The sequence below is a fragment of the Pseudochaenichthys georgianus genome, chromosome 7 (genome assembly GCF_902827115.2).
Source record: "Pseudochaenichthys georgianus chromosome 7, fPseGeo1.2, whole genome shotgun sequence".
Classification (NCBI taxonomy): domain Eukaryota; kingdom Metazoa; phylum Chordata; class Actinopteri; order Perciformes; family Channichthyidae; genus Pseudochaenichthys; species Pseudochaenichthys georgianus.
This window is the reverse complement of record NC_047509.1, coordinates 30,453,478-30,468,067: the sequence shown is the minus strand read 5'-3', so window position 1 is coordinate 30,468,067 and position 14,590 is coordinate 30,453,478. Positions and strand designations below refer to the sequence as shown.

The 14,590-nt window shown below is 39.7% G+C and overlaps 2 long non-coding RNA genes across 2 annotated transcripts; one reads left to right on the top strand and one right to left on the bottom strand.

Moving 5' to 3' along the window:
• Positions 1–432: 432 nt before the first annotated feature.
• On the bottom strand, positions 433–2,647 carry LOC139434118 (uncharacterized). Its single transcript, XR_011643547.1, has 4 exons — positions 2,603–2,647; positions 1,645–1,825; positions 1,349–1,501; positions 433–1,059 (listed from the first exon to the last, which is right to left on the bottom strand). It is a non-coding gene; the product is annotated as an uncharacterized lncRNA (long non-coding RNA).
• Positions 2,648–4,453: 1,806 nt separating this feature from the next.
• On the top strand, positions 4,454–5,528 carry LOC139434117 (uncharacterized). Its single transcript, XR_011643546.1, has 3 exons — positions 4,454–4,552; positions 4,905–4,996; positions 5,378–5,528. It is a non-coding gene; the product is annotated as an uncharacterized lncRNA (long non-coding RNA).
• The last annotated feature ends 9,062 nt before the right edge of the window (positions 5,529–14,590 follow it).

The window sequence follows — 14,590 nt, the reverse complement described above, 5'->3', positions numbered from 1 at the left end:
TGCATTTTAATAGATCAGTTGTCATACATAGCATTTGGGTGCTCTAATCGATCCGAGAAGGGGTTCTGGATGTATGGCTTCCTAAGGACGTAGAGCGAAGGAAGAGATGGATGCCAATGGTCAACAGACAAATCCCTGTGTCTGACAGAGGACAACAACAGCAGAAAACTCTGTCATGTAAGTAATGTTCACAGAGGTGACATGACTTATTAACATTTTAAAGGGCATCATATTTCCAAGTGTCGAGAATTATGACTCTTCAATGACATTAGAAGTGTGCAGGGGAAACTGATCAAACCTACCTACCCACAGGTACACTTTGAAGACGACCAATATATTGGCAACAAATCAGGAGGAAATTTGAGGTTGAGGCCAGATGCTGTTCCAACAGTATTTATACATCGGCCTAAACCGAAAAGGAGAACATTCACGTCAAGGAGTATGCCTCCAGCTGTCAGGAATAATGACCACACCTATTACTGCACATCAAACATTGGTATGATATATGAAGCTAACAATGTTTCCCATGTTATATAATTCAAGGATAGACTACACTCCTAATGCAACTTTCAGATTATACAGCTTCAAAACTACCAGGGTTCAGGGATTCTCTGAAGACTCATATACCACATGTACATAATCTACAGATCTCTTCATACTGTAACATTGCCAATAGACGAACTTAGATGAATGTCACTATAGGAGTGTAGTGTACCCTTAAACGACAATAGGTGCACATGTAAAGGCAGCATACACATATAACAGCAAGATTGCCTTGTTATTGTTACAGAGATTCAGGGAGATATTGAGGTGGAGTTCCAAGGGAATGAAAGGGACATCACAGACAGAGAGAGTGAGACAGATGTCAGCAGACTGCCAGGGGCCAGTATGTCAGGGGCCGACAATCAAGAGGCCACCTAACCAGAGATCAGTGTGCCAGGAGCCAGTCAGTCAGGGGTCAGCTATGAAGAGGCCAGTTTGCCATGGTCAGGTGCTCCAGGGACCAGACTGCCAAGGGCCAGTTGTGACCGGGCTCACGTGGAGGATCTAATGAGGCAACTGAGAAGGGAGAGATTACTAAGAAAGAGAGCCGAGAGGGCTCTGGTAAACCAGAAGAGGATTCATTCGGCATTAAAAACAAAACACAATTTGATTAATCTAAAGTTTCAAAAAATCTTCAACACAGACCAAATTAGAGCACTTGGGCAATCAAAAAAAGGTGGGATACGGTGGGGGAAAGACACCGTGAAAAAAGCAATACAACTAAGGTTCTGTTGTGGCACTACAGGATATAAATAAGAGAGCTGGTCTGCTGGTATTAAAATAATTTAAAAGGGGTGCACTTTACCGTCCATCAGATGAGGTTTTCACCCTTGTTCAGAACGTGGAGCAGCTGCTCCGTGTGAGGATGAGCGATTCCCTCATGGAGTCCTCAAATGCAGTGTCACAGCTGGAACAAGAAGCCATGTTGCTGGACAGCAACCTGCCTTCATGCCATGACCTGAAGAAAAAAATCCTCTCAACATACATCAGGCTGAGGTTAAGGATTGCATCAAAGTGCATCAGGGCTGAGAGGAAGGATAAACATAAAGGGTATCTTGGCAGCAAGAGTCAGAGTAAGAAGGCAAAGAAGACCCAACAGACCTCTGCACCGAAGGTCATAACATCTAGGCCACTGCCAAACACCTTACTCGTTGCCATCGATGTACTTGGCATCTCCATTCCCGGTCCTCCATCAGCAGCCTCCAGCCTCCTCTTCCTCCAGCAGCAGCCCCCTCCTCCAGCAGCAGCCCCCTCCTTCAGCAGCAGCAACAGCCATATGAGGCTGACATATGAGGCTGAATAAAAAAAAGTGCTAATTATTTTTTTTAAGTGTTTATTTTGTTAAAAATAAACATTTTGGATGCATGACCATGTTTTAGGCTCACCCTTCATTCACTGCTGTAGAGTAGCCTATTCAGTAGGCTATTATATTTTTAAGACTGAATAATACCTTTGAAGAACAATCATTAAACTAGTGTGTATATTACAACACAAAGGAATCTATCCTAGCATGGCATCAAGCATTAAAAAGTAGCGCTAGGCTAGTTGTACAGTACAGATAAGTTAACACGGAACAGTACAAAAAAAAACTAAGTACAGTCAACATGTCACATAATGAAATGTTAGTATATCCCAAAATGCAATGAAATATTTATCACAAATGCCACTAGTGCTAGCAGTTAAGTCATATCATACAGAAAAAGTCATATCATACAGAAAAAGCCGACTAAGGATGGCTGACACGGTCAGGTTCAGCAGATAAAAACCAAAATAACAATAAAAACACATAATCAATCTAAATCCTGCTTGTTAGTTACCCAGCATCATTGATATATAAGCTGCTAGCGATTCATTACTGAAATCTTACCTTCAAAGCTGAGGAAGTCGCGCTAGCTAACTAGCAGGCAATGCTAGCAAAATGGGTTGTAATAACCAAGATAAAATATAGATAATTACGCTGTGTATATACAAATGAAGACCAGTATAAGCATCATAAAGGGCCTCTGATACAATATAGACAGTTGACAATTCAAAAGAGTTCGATATTTCAGCAACTTACCTCTGGAACTAATCGACGCGCCGTAATGTAAGTGAATGAGGTCCAACGCCCAAATGACAATATGTTGAACTATTTCGATCATAGATATATATAAACACTAGATGGCTCACACGCGCTGCTGGCCAATGGAGACCGACGTTGCCACTTGGCCGCCATCTTGCTACAGGCAGTGCTCTCATTCATAACATTATGGTTTACTATTTAAATAACCATAGCTTGCTCAATTTTCAACCGATTTTCAAACGGTTTGGTTTTTTATAAACATCAAAGATGTAGTTATGATACTGCATACTTATAATCATGGACTTTCATATGAAAATAACATTAATCAGATAACGCAATAGCTATACACACACACAAGGTATTTATATTAAATATTTGCCGGTGTATATATTTCCATTTATTTTATTATATTGTCAATATTTAAAATAAATTATAAATAAATTATAAAATTAAAATATTTATATTTTATATATAAAAATCGGTCTCATGTTACCACTCTGTAAACCAAGAGTTGCCTTAGCAAGAGTTGCCTTAGCTTGAAGAACAGGGACACAACTAATGACAATAGCATATGTTGGTATATTATTTAGATATTCACACCTTTATCAGAAGAACCAAACCAACATAAAATGTGCTCACAGACAGGCCAGTTCTGTCTAATTTATCACAATTATTTTTGACATGAGATCTTCATATCATCCTAGTTTTGTATTTAGTTTCTAGATTTGTAAACAAATCCAGAACCTTTGAAATATGTTATTGAAAAAAGACCAAGAATAATATAAACTGTACCATATGTCCTTCTGTAGTCCATTTGTGGTTTGTCTTGACTCACCCCGGCTGATATATCACAAAATCCACTGTTTAAATTGTTCCCTATATTGCCCCTATGCCCCTGTAAGGTGTCCTTGGGTGTTATGAAAGGCGGCCCCCCAACATAAATGTATTATTATTATTAAGAAGAACAACTTGGTGTGGTGTGGAGGGGATGTAGGAAGCAGGAGCAGGTGGGGAGAGATGGGGCTTCAAGGTTCAAGGTTATTTGTTTTAAATGTGTCTTGCACACAATAAAATAAAATACAGTATAACACAAAACCAATAAGACACACGGTGACACATGGCACACTAACAATCAATCATCGTCCAGCCTCAGCTTTGGTATTCTTTCACAACCATGTTATGGGTTTATTAGACTGAGCAAACATAAACATATGTGGTGATCCCACGGGTTCTTGTTTGCAGACAGCGGCGATTGGAGCATCCGTAGGCTGCACAAAAGTCCGGCATAGTCAGGTACTTCTGTAAACACAAAGCCAGCAAATTCCTGTATCATAATGCAAGATGTTTTTAACAAGCCAAACCACTTGGAAGAAATCATGTGTAACTTAAGTTATGTTGAAAAGAAAGAGCAGTGCTGCCTCTCCCACTGGTGTAAAGTTGCTGGGTGAACTTTGTAATACTAGGTCTCACTGACAGCCTCTTGTTATTAGCCAGCTAATAAATACAAACACATACACAAAGAAAAGCTGCAATTTCAACATGTCCAAGCATCCTGTATCATAGCCATGCTAATAATGTTTATAATAAACCAAACCGTTTGTAAATCAGTCAAGATTTCAGCGAGTTAAGAGTATTTTTGTGCAGATCACTCACCTTACAACAGCTACCATAACGCGAATCAGAGTAACTGTTGACTGTAGCAAGATGGCGGCCAGTCAGCTACGCTGGAAAATCTCCCATGAGCCATCTAGTGTTTATATATATCTATGATTTCGATGTCCATACCCCGGAAGTAGGCGCCACCATTTTTTACAACGGAGGTCTATGGGAGCATAGATTTATATAAACACTAGATGGCTCATGGGAGATTTTCCAGCGTAGCTGACCGGCCGCCATCTTGCTACAGTCAACAGTTACTCTGATTCGCGTTATGGTAGCTGTTGTCAGGTGAGTGATCTGCACAAAAATACTCTTAACTCACTGAAATCTTGACTGATTTACAAACGGTTTGGTTTATTATAAACATGATTAGCATGGCTATGATACAGCATGCTTGGACATGTTGAAATTGCAGCTTTTCTTTGTGTATGTGGTTGTATTTATTAGCTGGCTAATAACAAGAGGCTGTCAGTGAGACCTAGTATTACAAAGTTGACCCACAACTTTACACCAGTGGGAGAGGCAGAACTGCTCTTTCTTTCAACACAACTTAAGTTACACATGATTTCTTCCAAGTGGTTTGGCTTGTTAAAAACATCTTGCATTATGATACAGGAATTTGCTGACTTTGTGTTTACAGAAGTACCTGACTATGCCGGACTTTTGTGCAGCCTACGGATGCTCTAATCACCGCAGTCTGGAAACAAGAACCCGTGGGATCACCTTTCACGTGTAAGATATGACAATATTATGACTACAATTAGGATAATCGTTAATTACTTAGTGGATGTATGTACATTACAAGTCCTGCTACACAGGATCAGTGGGGCTATGTGAGATAATAGTATTGCAAGATTGTTGTTGACCCAGCCTCTTTAGAATATGTTGTTACCATTTCTTTACACAATTATTTAATGTTTCTATTGGACACCTTTTTTATTACTCTTAGTGTGGTTGTCTTATTCTTAAAGTAGGCTATACATACATGCATACATACCAAAAATATGATAATTTCGGTGTGTATTTTTGTCCTACCCTTAATGTTAAAGGAAAGAAGGGAGGAACATGTTGACAATAATTTATATATCTGGCTACCTTTCTCATGTTTTTAAGGTTTCCCAAAACCAAAGAGAGGAGGAGGCAGTGGGAACTCGCCCAAAGAAGGGACGGTTTTGTTTCCTGTGACAGGACACTGCTCTGCAGTGAGCACTTCAGGAGTGAGGAATTTGACCGGACAGGAGACGCAGCACTATGTTCCCCACATATGTTTATTTTTGCTCAGTCTAATAAACCCATAACATGGTTGTGAAAGAATACCAAAGCTGAGGCTGGACGGTGATTGATTGTTGGTGTGCCATGTGTTCTTCTTAATAATAATAATACATTTATTTTGGGGGGCCGCCTTTCATAACACCCAAGGACACATAGGATAGTTTATGTTTAAATTGTTCCCTATATTGCATAGGGGCAATATAGGGAACAATTTAAACAGTGGATTTTGTGATATATCAGCCGGGGTGAGACAAGACAAACCACAAATGGACTACAGAAGGACACAAAAGGACACATGGTACAGTTTATATTATTCTTGGTCTTTTTTCAATAACATATTTCAAAGGTTCTGGATTTGTTTACAAATCTAGAAACTAAATACAAAACTAGGATGATATGAAGATCTCATGTCAAAAATAATTGTGATAAATTAGACAGAACTGGCCTGTCTGTGAGCACATTTTATGTTGGTTTGGTTCTTCTGATAAAGGTGTGAATATCTAAATAATATACCAACATATGCTATTGTCATTAGTTGTGTCCCTGTTCTTAAAGCTAAGGCATTGCTAAATTAACAACTCTTGGCTTACAGAGTGGTAACATGAGACCGATTTTTATATATAAAATATAAATGTATTTTAATTTTATAATTTATTTGAAATATTAACAATATAATAAAATAAATGGAAATATATACACCGGCAAATATTTAATATAAATACCTTGTGTGTGTGTGTATAGCTATTGCTTTATCTGATTAATGTTATTTTCATATGAAAGTCCATGATTATAAGTATGCAGTATCATAACTACATCTTTGATGTTTATAAAAAACCAAACCGTTTGAAAATTGGTTGAAAATTGAGCAAGCTATGGTTATGTAAATAGTAAACCATAATGTTATGAATGAGAGAACTGCCTGTAGCAAGATGGCGGCCAAGTGGCAACGTCGGTCTCAATTGGCCAGCAGCGCGGGTGAGTCATCTAGTGTTTATATATATCTATGTATGGGAGTGTCGTAACTCTTATCTCTCTATAGAGAGGCGAAGTCACGCCCATCTACTTCCGGCCCATGGGACCCCGGAAGCGAAAAATTAACATTGAATTCAATGGAGAGAGAACACGTATCTTTTGATCCCGTTTGAATTGTGCCACGAACTACACATATGATGTTTGTCAATCTTAAACAATAAGTTCCATGTAAAAAAAGTCACATTTTGTCGTAAAACTGTTGAAATATAAGACTATGAAAAATACGCGACTACAAAGACTACAAATCCCAAATCCCATTCTGGCTCGCATAAGTGATGTCACAGGCGATAATGCTCCAAGTGGTTGCGACTCGTAATTAAAGCGAAGAAGAAGATCTCATAACTGATTTATTCCCTCCAATAAATAAGAGATTGCTAAAAATAAATTCACTTTTACAAGATGCCTGTGTGATTTGTACCAGGTTGCAATCACATAAGTGATCATACTTATAGATCATAGCTCGTTCTATCACTTCCCGTCTGATGAAAGGACCAGGAGTCGCTGGATCAGAGATCTCAGGTAATACACATGTTGTGCATGGAACACAGTCAAGCTAGCTACATAGCTAGTAGCGAGCACGTTAGTTAGCATCACATTACTTAGCCTTGTCATTTGTATTAGCCTTAACATGAAGTGAACTCAAATGTTAAACAGTAAGAGTAGTCATGATGTTAAGTATTTTCTGAAACATTTGAAGAGGAACCTATCGCCAGGTGCTAAGGGGGCGGGAGGTAGGCTAACGGCAGATTAGCATCTGCGATCTTTTCTACTTAATGCTATCTGCTCAAATGGTTAACATTGAACATTAAAAGATCAGGCAGTTCAGGGAGAGTCGGAGGAAGGAAGGCAGGCAGGCAGCTTTGCATGACATGTATTTATTTATAGAAGGACCATGCATACAAAAACATTAATCTCAGCAAAGAGAAGAGATGCAATATGCCAGATTATAGCTAATAGCTAATTTCCATCTGTGGTCCATTCTTCTGGACGTGTTTCATTGTGATGATAGTGAGTCAATCTGTTTGTTGGAAAGACAGTAGTTGAGTGATTACTGATAGAACATTATTAAAAGAGATAATTATTCAAAGTGTTGTTACTTCAAAGTGTTGTTACTGACCTTTTTCTCTTTTATTTCCTTTCCCTCACCTGTAACTGCTGAGACCCTGAGGAACATGCACACTGGACTGACCTGCTCTGGCAACCTGATTTCCACTGTACGTAATAGTATTTGGTTATGGTCAGTGTTGGGCAAGTTACTTCCAAAATGTAATATATTACATATTACTTATTACTCTCTTTTGAAAGTAATAAGTTACATTACAAAATTACTCTCTCTGAAATGTAATGAGTTACACTACTTTAGTTACTTTTCTAGTTACTTTCACCAAAATAACCGCAAAAGAATGGCTAGGTATTTTAAATGCTAAAAATGTTTAGTGCAGCTCATTATACATCCAATGAAGGGCAATGTGGTATAGCATAACAACTGTGTAGGCCCTTAAGGCTACTAACAACTTGTATTACACGGCTTAGTTGAATACTCCATTCTGATTGTAACTTCTTAACATGTGACACGTTGTTAATAGAGTAGTACAGACCACTCTCAAGGACTATAACGAAGGTTGCTAAGGAGGATCAAGAAAGAGAAAGGAAAAGAGGTTAAAAGACGGAGCGCTGGACGTCAGATAAATCACCAGAAGAAGGCAGACAGGAAGTAAACACTAACAGGACACGGAATGGTCTCTGTATTTTGTTTAGTATATGGCCGTGTGCAGGCCCGGCTCCAGAACAACATGACTCCGGGTGCATCTGAGGTTACAGGGGGCGCAGCAGTAGTAGGTTTACATGAGCAATAGTGGCCGGCAACAGCAATGAGAAATAGCATTGATGGTCCCAATGAACAGATTATAGCATTTGTTATGTTTTGAAACCAAGCAAGTGAGAACATTTCAAGTGAGTTAAAAGTGCAATCCTGTAATATTTCATATAGTCCAAAGTGGACTGTGGCAAAGAAAAGCACAAAAGCTTCAAAACTGTACTGATAAAACAAATGAGAAGATATTGTAAATCAAGGCAAATATTATTTGAACCAGCTCATGGTTTGAAATGGCAAACATTGAAAAGCAAAAGTATTATTAAAACCATGTAGCCTACTAAACATCACCTTGGTCCCATCATATACTCTGGGAAGAGAATATTTACTGTGCTTGAAAACTGGTATCACATCATCATGTGAGGTTGAATTTGTGACCTGGAGATCATTTCAGCTGCAACATCAGCTCGTTGATCAGCTTGGGATATGAGATCTTTGTGTAGCCATTCGTGGTGAAGGCATCTGTGCTATTGTATGCATTATTTTTGACCCAACATTTCTACAGGCATGGCACTATTTTCACATATTCTAGCCCTTGTCTATTTGTATACCACGAGCTGCAAAATGACCACCTAACCCCACTGTACAGGCGGGTACTTGTTTAGATATACCTGGGCAGGCTCTGTTTCGCCGTGGTATCCTGGCTGGCACCTGCGGGCCGCAGAGGGGCGGCGGTGTTTCGGGCGATGAAGAGTGCTCCTCCGGGGTTGAGGGAGGCGAGTCAGGCGGGAGTAAGCTAGTGTCCACAACGGAGGGTAACGTGATGTCCCCATCTGACCTGTTGCTACGGTCTGCAGTAGACGCAGTGTTGCTGGCGTTTAGTGATGGTTGCTTTAACAATTTTCGTATAAATGATTATCCACAGATGTGTGTCACTGCTGTGGAAGCACTTTGGAAATGATGCACGCGCAGCGGAGCAGGTCACGCGCACCTGACACAATTTGTTGTTAGTATTTTTCGCTCCGTTCTCTTTTTTGAATAGATCCCGGCGCGAGGCCTGAAGGGTAAACACCTGGTTTACTAATCTACTCGCACGTATGTCTGGTGTCGGAATGTCTCGCTATGTTAGTACATTGTTAAAAAACAAAACACCATTTAATTTCGGGTTAAAATGTGTTGTCACTGCGTTACTGAGCATTGTAACGGGTAATATATTACCCACATTTCATTAGTAATGCGTTACATTACTTCGTTACAGCAAAAAGTAATATATTACTGTAACTACGTTACTTTTGTAACGCGTTACACCCAACACTGGTTATGGTATATTATTTATATACATCAAAGGCACAATGCACCCCCCAGAGACACACATGTATTGAGTGTGATATTGTGCATAGGTCAAGTGAAATCATCTTTACATACTAGAAAACTGTAGGAGCGGCAACTTGTTTTGAAATTGAATTTTTAATATCCGATAATGAAGTTGATCTGTTTTCTTTATTCTTCTCTCTTCCCAGCTCCACCCATCACCGTGCTCTGTTCCTGCAGGTCCTGCTTGCTAATCAATGCTTTATTTTTTTACACAATTACAAATAAAGTCAATGTGTTGTATGACATGAAGTTGTGCTTCATTCTGAGTCGATAATACATTAATTCTGCCTTCAACTGCACAATGATTGTGGACTGCACCGACATCCATGTAGCTGCCCCTCAGTAAGATGAACCAAGCAAAGAGGGTCAACATCATGCCTAAGGACATCCAGCTGGCCCGCCGCATCCGCGAGAGAGGGCTTAGACTGACCTGAGACCAGCACACCCAAACACAACGGCTCTTTTAAGAGCCACCTACAGTTTCAAAGAGTTGCAATCCTACGTTATTATAATTATTAAACTGGTTCATGTGTCACTTAGTTTACTGAACCGTGATGAAAGAAATGAGTGAGGTCGTGGTTTACTGAAGTTACAAAGACATTAATATATGAGTGACAGGTCAGTGTAAACACAAGCTTCTGTCAATTATGGATCACTCAAACTATTTATATAAAAATATGTAATAAAGTTCTAAAACAAGTATTAGGTATATTCCTTGATAGCTTTTGGAGAAGGTTGTTTTTAAGTTTACTAAAATCTATCGTTTCAACTGTTTCACTTTATAAAAAGGAACAGGTGAGTAGAGCATCATTGAGTTTCTTATTCTGTCAGTAAATTATCCAAATTAAATGTTTATCATTATTTTATTCAACCCTAAACAAATTGATTGTACCTTTTTAATAATGACCTTACATGGTTAAGTTAAATTAACTTCAGAAAATCAAATCTGTTCTGAGAAAAAACTAATAAATGTTTAAAGATAGGAACTTGCCATCCCACTGAAAAACAGTCCGTAGAGATTTAAAGGCGTAGTTGTAGTTCAGTCCAACGTTTCATTTGGATTCATTTCTCCAACAGTCAACTATTTTCATAAAGAATATATATATTTTTCAAAGTCAACTTTATTGTCAATCTTACTCAGTTTGTGTTTATAGACAGAGATCAAAAATACTTTTAAATCAAATAAAATTATACAATTTACAGATATATATATATATATATATATCCTATATAATGATGGTGGACACTTCACCTCCAGCAGGGCAGATGGCTGCACAAGTCCATTGGGGGATGCTCCCAAAACACAGACTCACTCACAAAGAGACCAGACTCGAACACTGTCTCCTGATAGGCCTGCACAAAAGCCTTCACCGCTTCGGCCTCGTTTACAACCCCCCAGTTGACAGCCATGACTCCGTCCAAGTTGTACCCCCCGAGCACCCTCTTCATGAGGGACGCGCATGGAGTGGATGAAAGTCCCGACCGCAGCACAGAACCAAACTTGCTGGCTGTCAACCTGCCCCGCCTGTGTAACTGCCACTTTGTCCGCTGTCCTCCGGTGGCTGTCTGGATGGCAGCTTGCTGGTCTCTGCTCAGTCGCATTGAGGCAAGAATTGCCTCAAGCCCCCGACCCCCTTCACCAGCTCCGGCACGGTGACAATGGCCTGATGTTGAGGCCGCGGCTCTAGCTCAGGTGACAAAAGCCATGCCATGCCACACTGTGCGCCCCTCAGTGCAGACCTGAACCAGTCTACATCCTGAGTGGCGATGTCTCTGGCCAGTGGGTTGTATGTCTCCTCTCACTGTTGGTAGAGTTGAGACACCGGCTGGACTACTTTGGAAGTGCCAGGCTTCCTCCACTGGCACTCAACATCTGTGGAGCTGATCTGCCACATGGCACATATTGCCAATGCTGCAGCGTGGCTGCATTTGTACATCCCCCGTGCACAATCACAGACAGCGCTCTGCATCGCGCCATCGCCTCCCATGCAGATCTGTACAAATAAAGAAAGTACCATGTTTGTTAGCATGCTATAATAGATTGAATGAGCAATAATACAAGGATGGTCCGGATCTGGGGGTGGGAGGGGTTATTTTTCCATAGTTCTGTCTGATTGTTGTTATTGTTTGTTTTTTCTGTATTTTTTGTAATGTGTGTTGTACTGGTTGTGATTGTACATTGTATTTTTCTAAATGTGTATGAATACATTTTTGAAAAACATTTGATCAACAATAAAAAAGGACTTGGTCAGGATCTAGACTCAGTGTGTAGTTTATTAATTAATCAATGCTCTCTACATTAGGAAAACACATACCAGTGTACCTGAGGGAGTCACACACAGCTGTGCCTGGATAACCAAACAAATTGACAAGATAACCAAAACCCTTGAATCTACACACAGCAAATAAACTCAAATGACACAACGAGATGTAAAAGGAGATCACACATACAGTATAGTCGATATAAAACTGGCCGTTTCAATCTGAAGAGCAACTAAAACAAAACACGGGAGTATACCTTGTTCTTGTGAACACTAATGTTATCCACAGCATACACAGAGACCACGAAGTTCTAAAGGAGAACACTAGTTACTGAAACAAAACACGTTAGTGTACCTTGTTAGCTAATGTTAGCTAGCTGACATTAACGTTACACATTGCACTCATATTACTCACCAACATCTTGTAAAGCCGGTCCCGCTGCTCTTACAGAACCGAATAACTCCCCTTTCGTGTATGTACAGCTCTCAACGTGTCCAGACTTGTAGTCACCTCGTTTTATACTTTTATTCTCATTCTGAAAGAAACAGGTGACGTGACGGCCATCTTTGTGATGGTGACGCGTATTGTGCGAGACCAAGAGACCTGTAGTTCACTCAGCGGTTTCACACAAAAAAATGTGTAACTTCACAGTTTTACGACACATTTTAATTTTTTTGAATTGCAAAATATTCTTTTAAATTGACAAACATCATATGTGTCATTCGTGGCACAATTCAAACGGGATCAAAAGATAACCTTTCTCTCTCAATGTATAATTTTACGCTTCCGGGGTCCCATGGAGGCTCCCGGAAAGGGAGGGACTTCGCCTCTCTATGGCTCTGACCAGAGCCATTTAATAGAAGAGTTACGACATCTCCGTTCACTCCAATGGACCACTTTTTTACAGCAATGGCGGATCGTGGAGCCTCTCAATCGTTCCCCGGAAGTTAGGGCCAAGGCTGGCAGAGCTGTGGAGTTGCAGCATAATACACCGTTCGTGACGGACTTTTAAAGGTAAGAAGAAGTTTAAAGATGTATATTGCGGATATTATCAGTACATCTGATTCAAATGAACATGTGTATTAAAGGATGTCAGTGAATTATCCCTAAATTAGTAGATTTAGGGAACGTTTACAGATAACAGATTAAGCTAGCATACCGAAGCAAGTTAGCACACACGTTGAACAGCCTTTTAATTGTACATTCCATTCTCTCTATGTCATTCCGTCCAACATGTTGAATTAGAGAAGAGGGGCTTCTAAACGGGATTGTATGCGGGGGTGGAGGGAGTTAAATATTAGATAAATATAACTTTGGTGCGTGTAAGAGTGAGTGTTTTTAGCAGAGCCATATTGTGTCCTTGTGATTCTGTTGATTATTACCTGTCTGTATAATGTTGCAGCCCAGCTGATTCTGGATTGATGGCAAAGGGAGAGGGACTTAAGTGAGAGTGAAAACACAAGGTATGTTTAATACTACTGTTTTATATAAGTAAACACGTTATCTCCCCAAGGCAATAGGGGTGCTATATAGGTGTGTATAACCCTTTCTCCTGTCTGTTGCTCCCTCTCTCAGCACAAGAACCAGAGGGGGGTTCAATGGAGCCTGAATACCTGCACTGAGACCCTCACCCTGCACCCTGAGTCTCAACTCTCAGTGTTTTTCAAGCCTTTCCCTGTTTTTTTGTATTAAACAAAACATTAAGCTTTCCCAATGGTGTGGTTTTCGTTTTGTGAAAAAGTGCAAATGCAGTGTTTGTATATAAATCACATATTTTGTTGCTGTTGGTCGTGAAATTGCTCCTGCTGACTTGAGCCAGCCATTTTTTCCTCCGCTCTGTGTCAGTGGGGAAGCCGTACATTCGTACTCCTTTCTCTGAGCGATTGGAGCATCCCCAAGCAGCACATCAAACCATGGTGGCGACTAGGAGGCAGCACAGCAAACCAGGACAACACAGAGGAAAAGGCACCGACAAACTGCATGATATGCTCTTCTATGTTTATTGAATTCCATGTATTTGCAATGAATGTTCCTAAAGCAACACATTTAACATCATCATCATCATATCCTGTCGGTCTCCTGTCCTTTCTGAAAGCCATAAAGACGACATTAGTCATTTAGATAACTTGTGTCCTCAATTACCAGGGGATTACTGAAACTACCATGAATTTAAGAAAATGGTAGAAATGAATCCAATCTGAATTTTAAAGCATTACTTTAGATCCCCTCCCTCTAAATGTATCAATAAACATTAGAAAGTGATCCTCCTGACTACCATACAAGTTTAAGAAGATAATATTGGTTTGAAAGAATTCAAAGCTATAAATAAACAGCAACAGGCTCTTTAACCAAGGCACTGTTAGTAACATGTAAACTAGTTGTTCACACTAATCCTAATATTATCACTTAATATTAGCAAATTCGATTTTATTTTTGAAAACATATTGATGTAAATACATACACATATCGATTTGTTGTATAAATATTGCAAATCAAAACCTTTATTCACTAATAATTACCAAAAATCGTAGGTCTATCTCCTGTTATCAATGCATTCACATTGCCCGCCATGA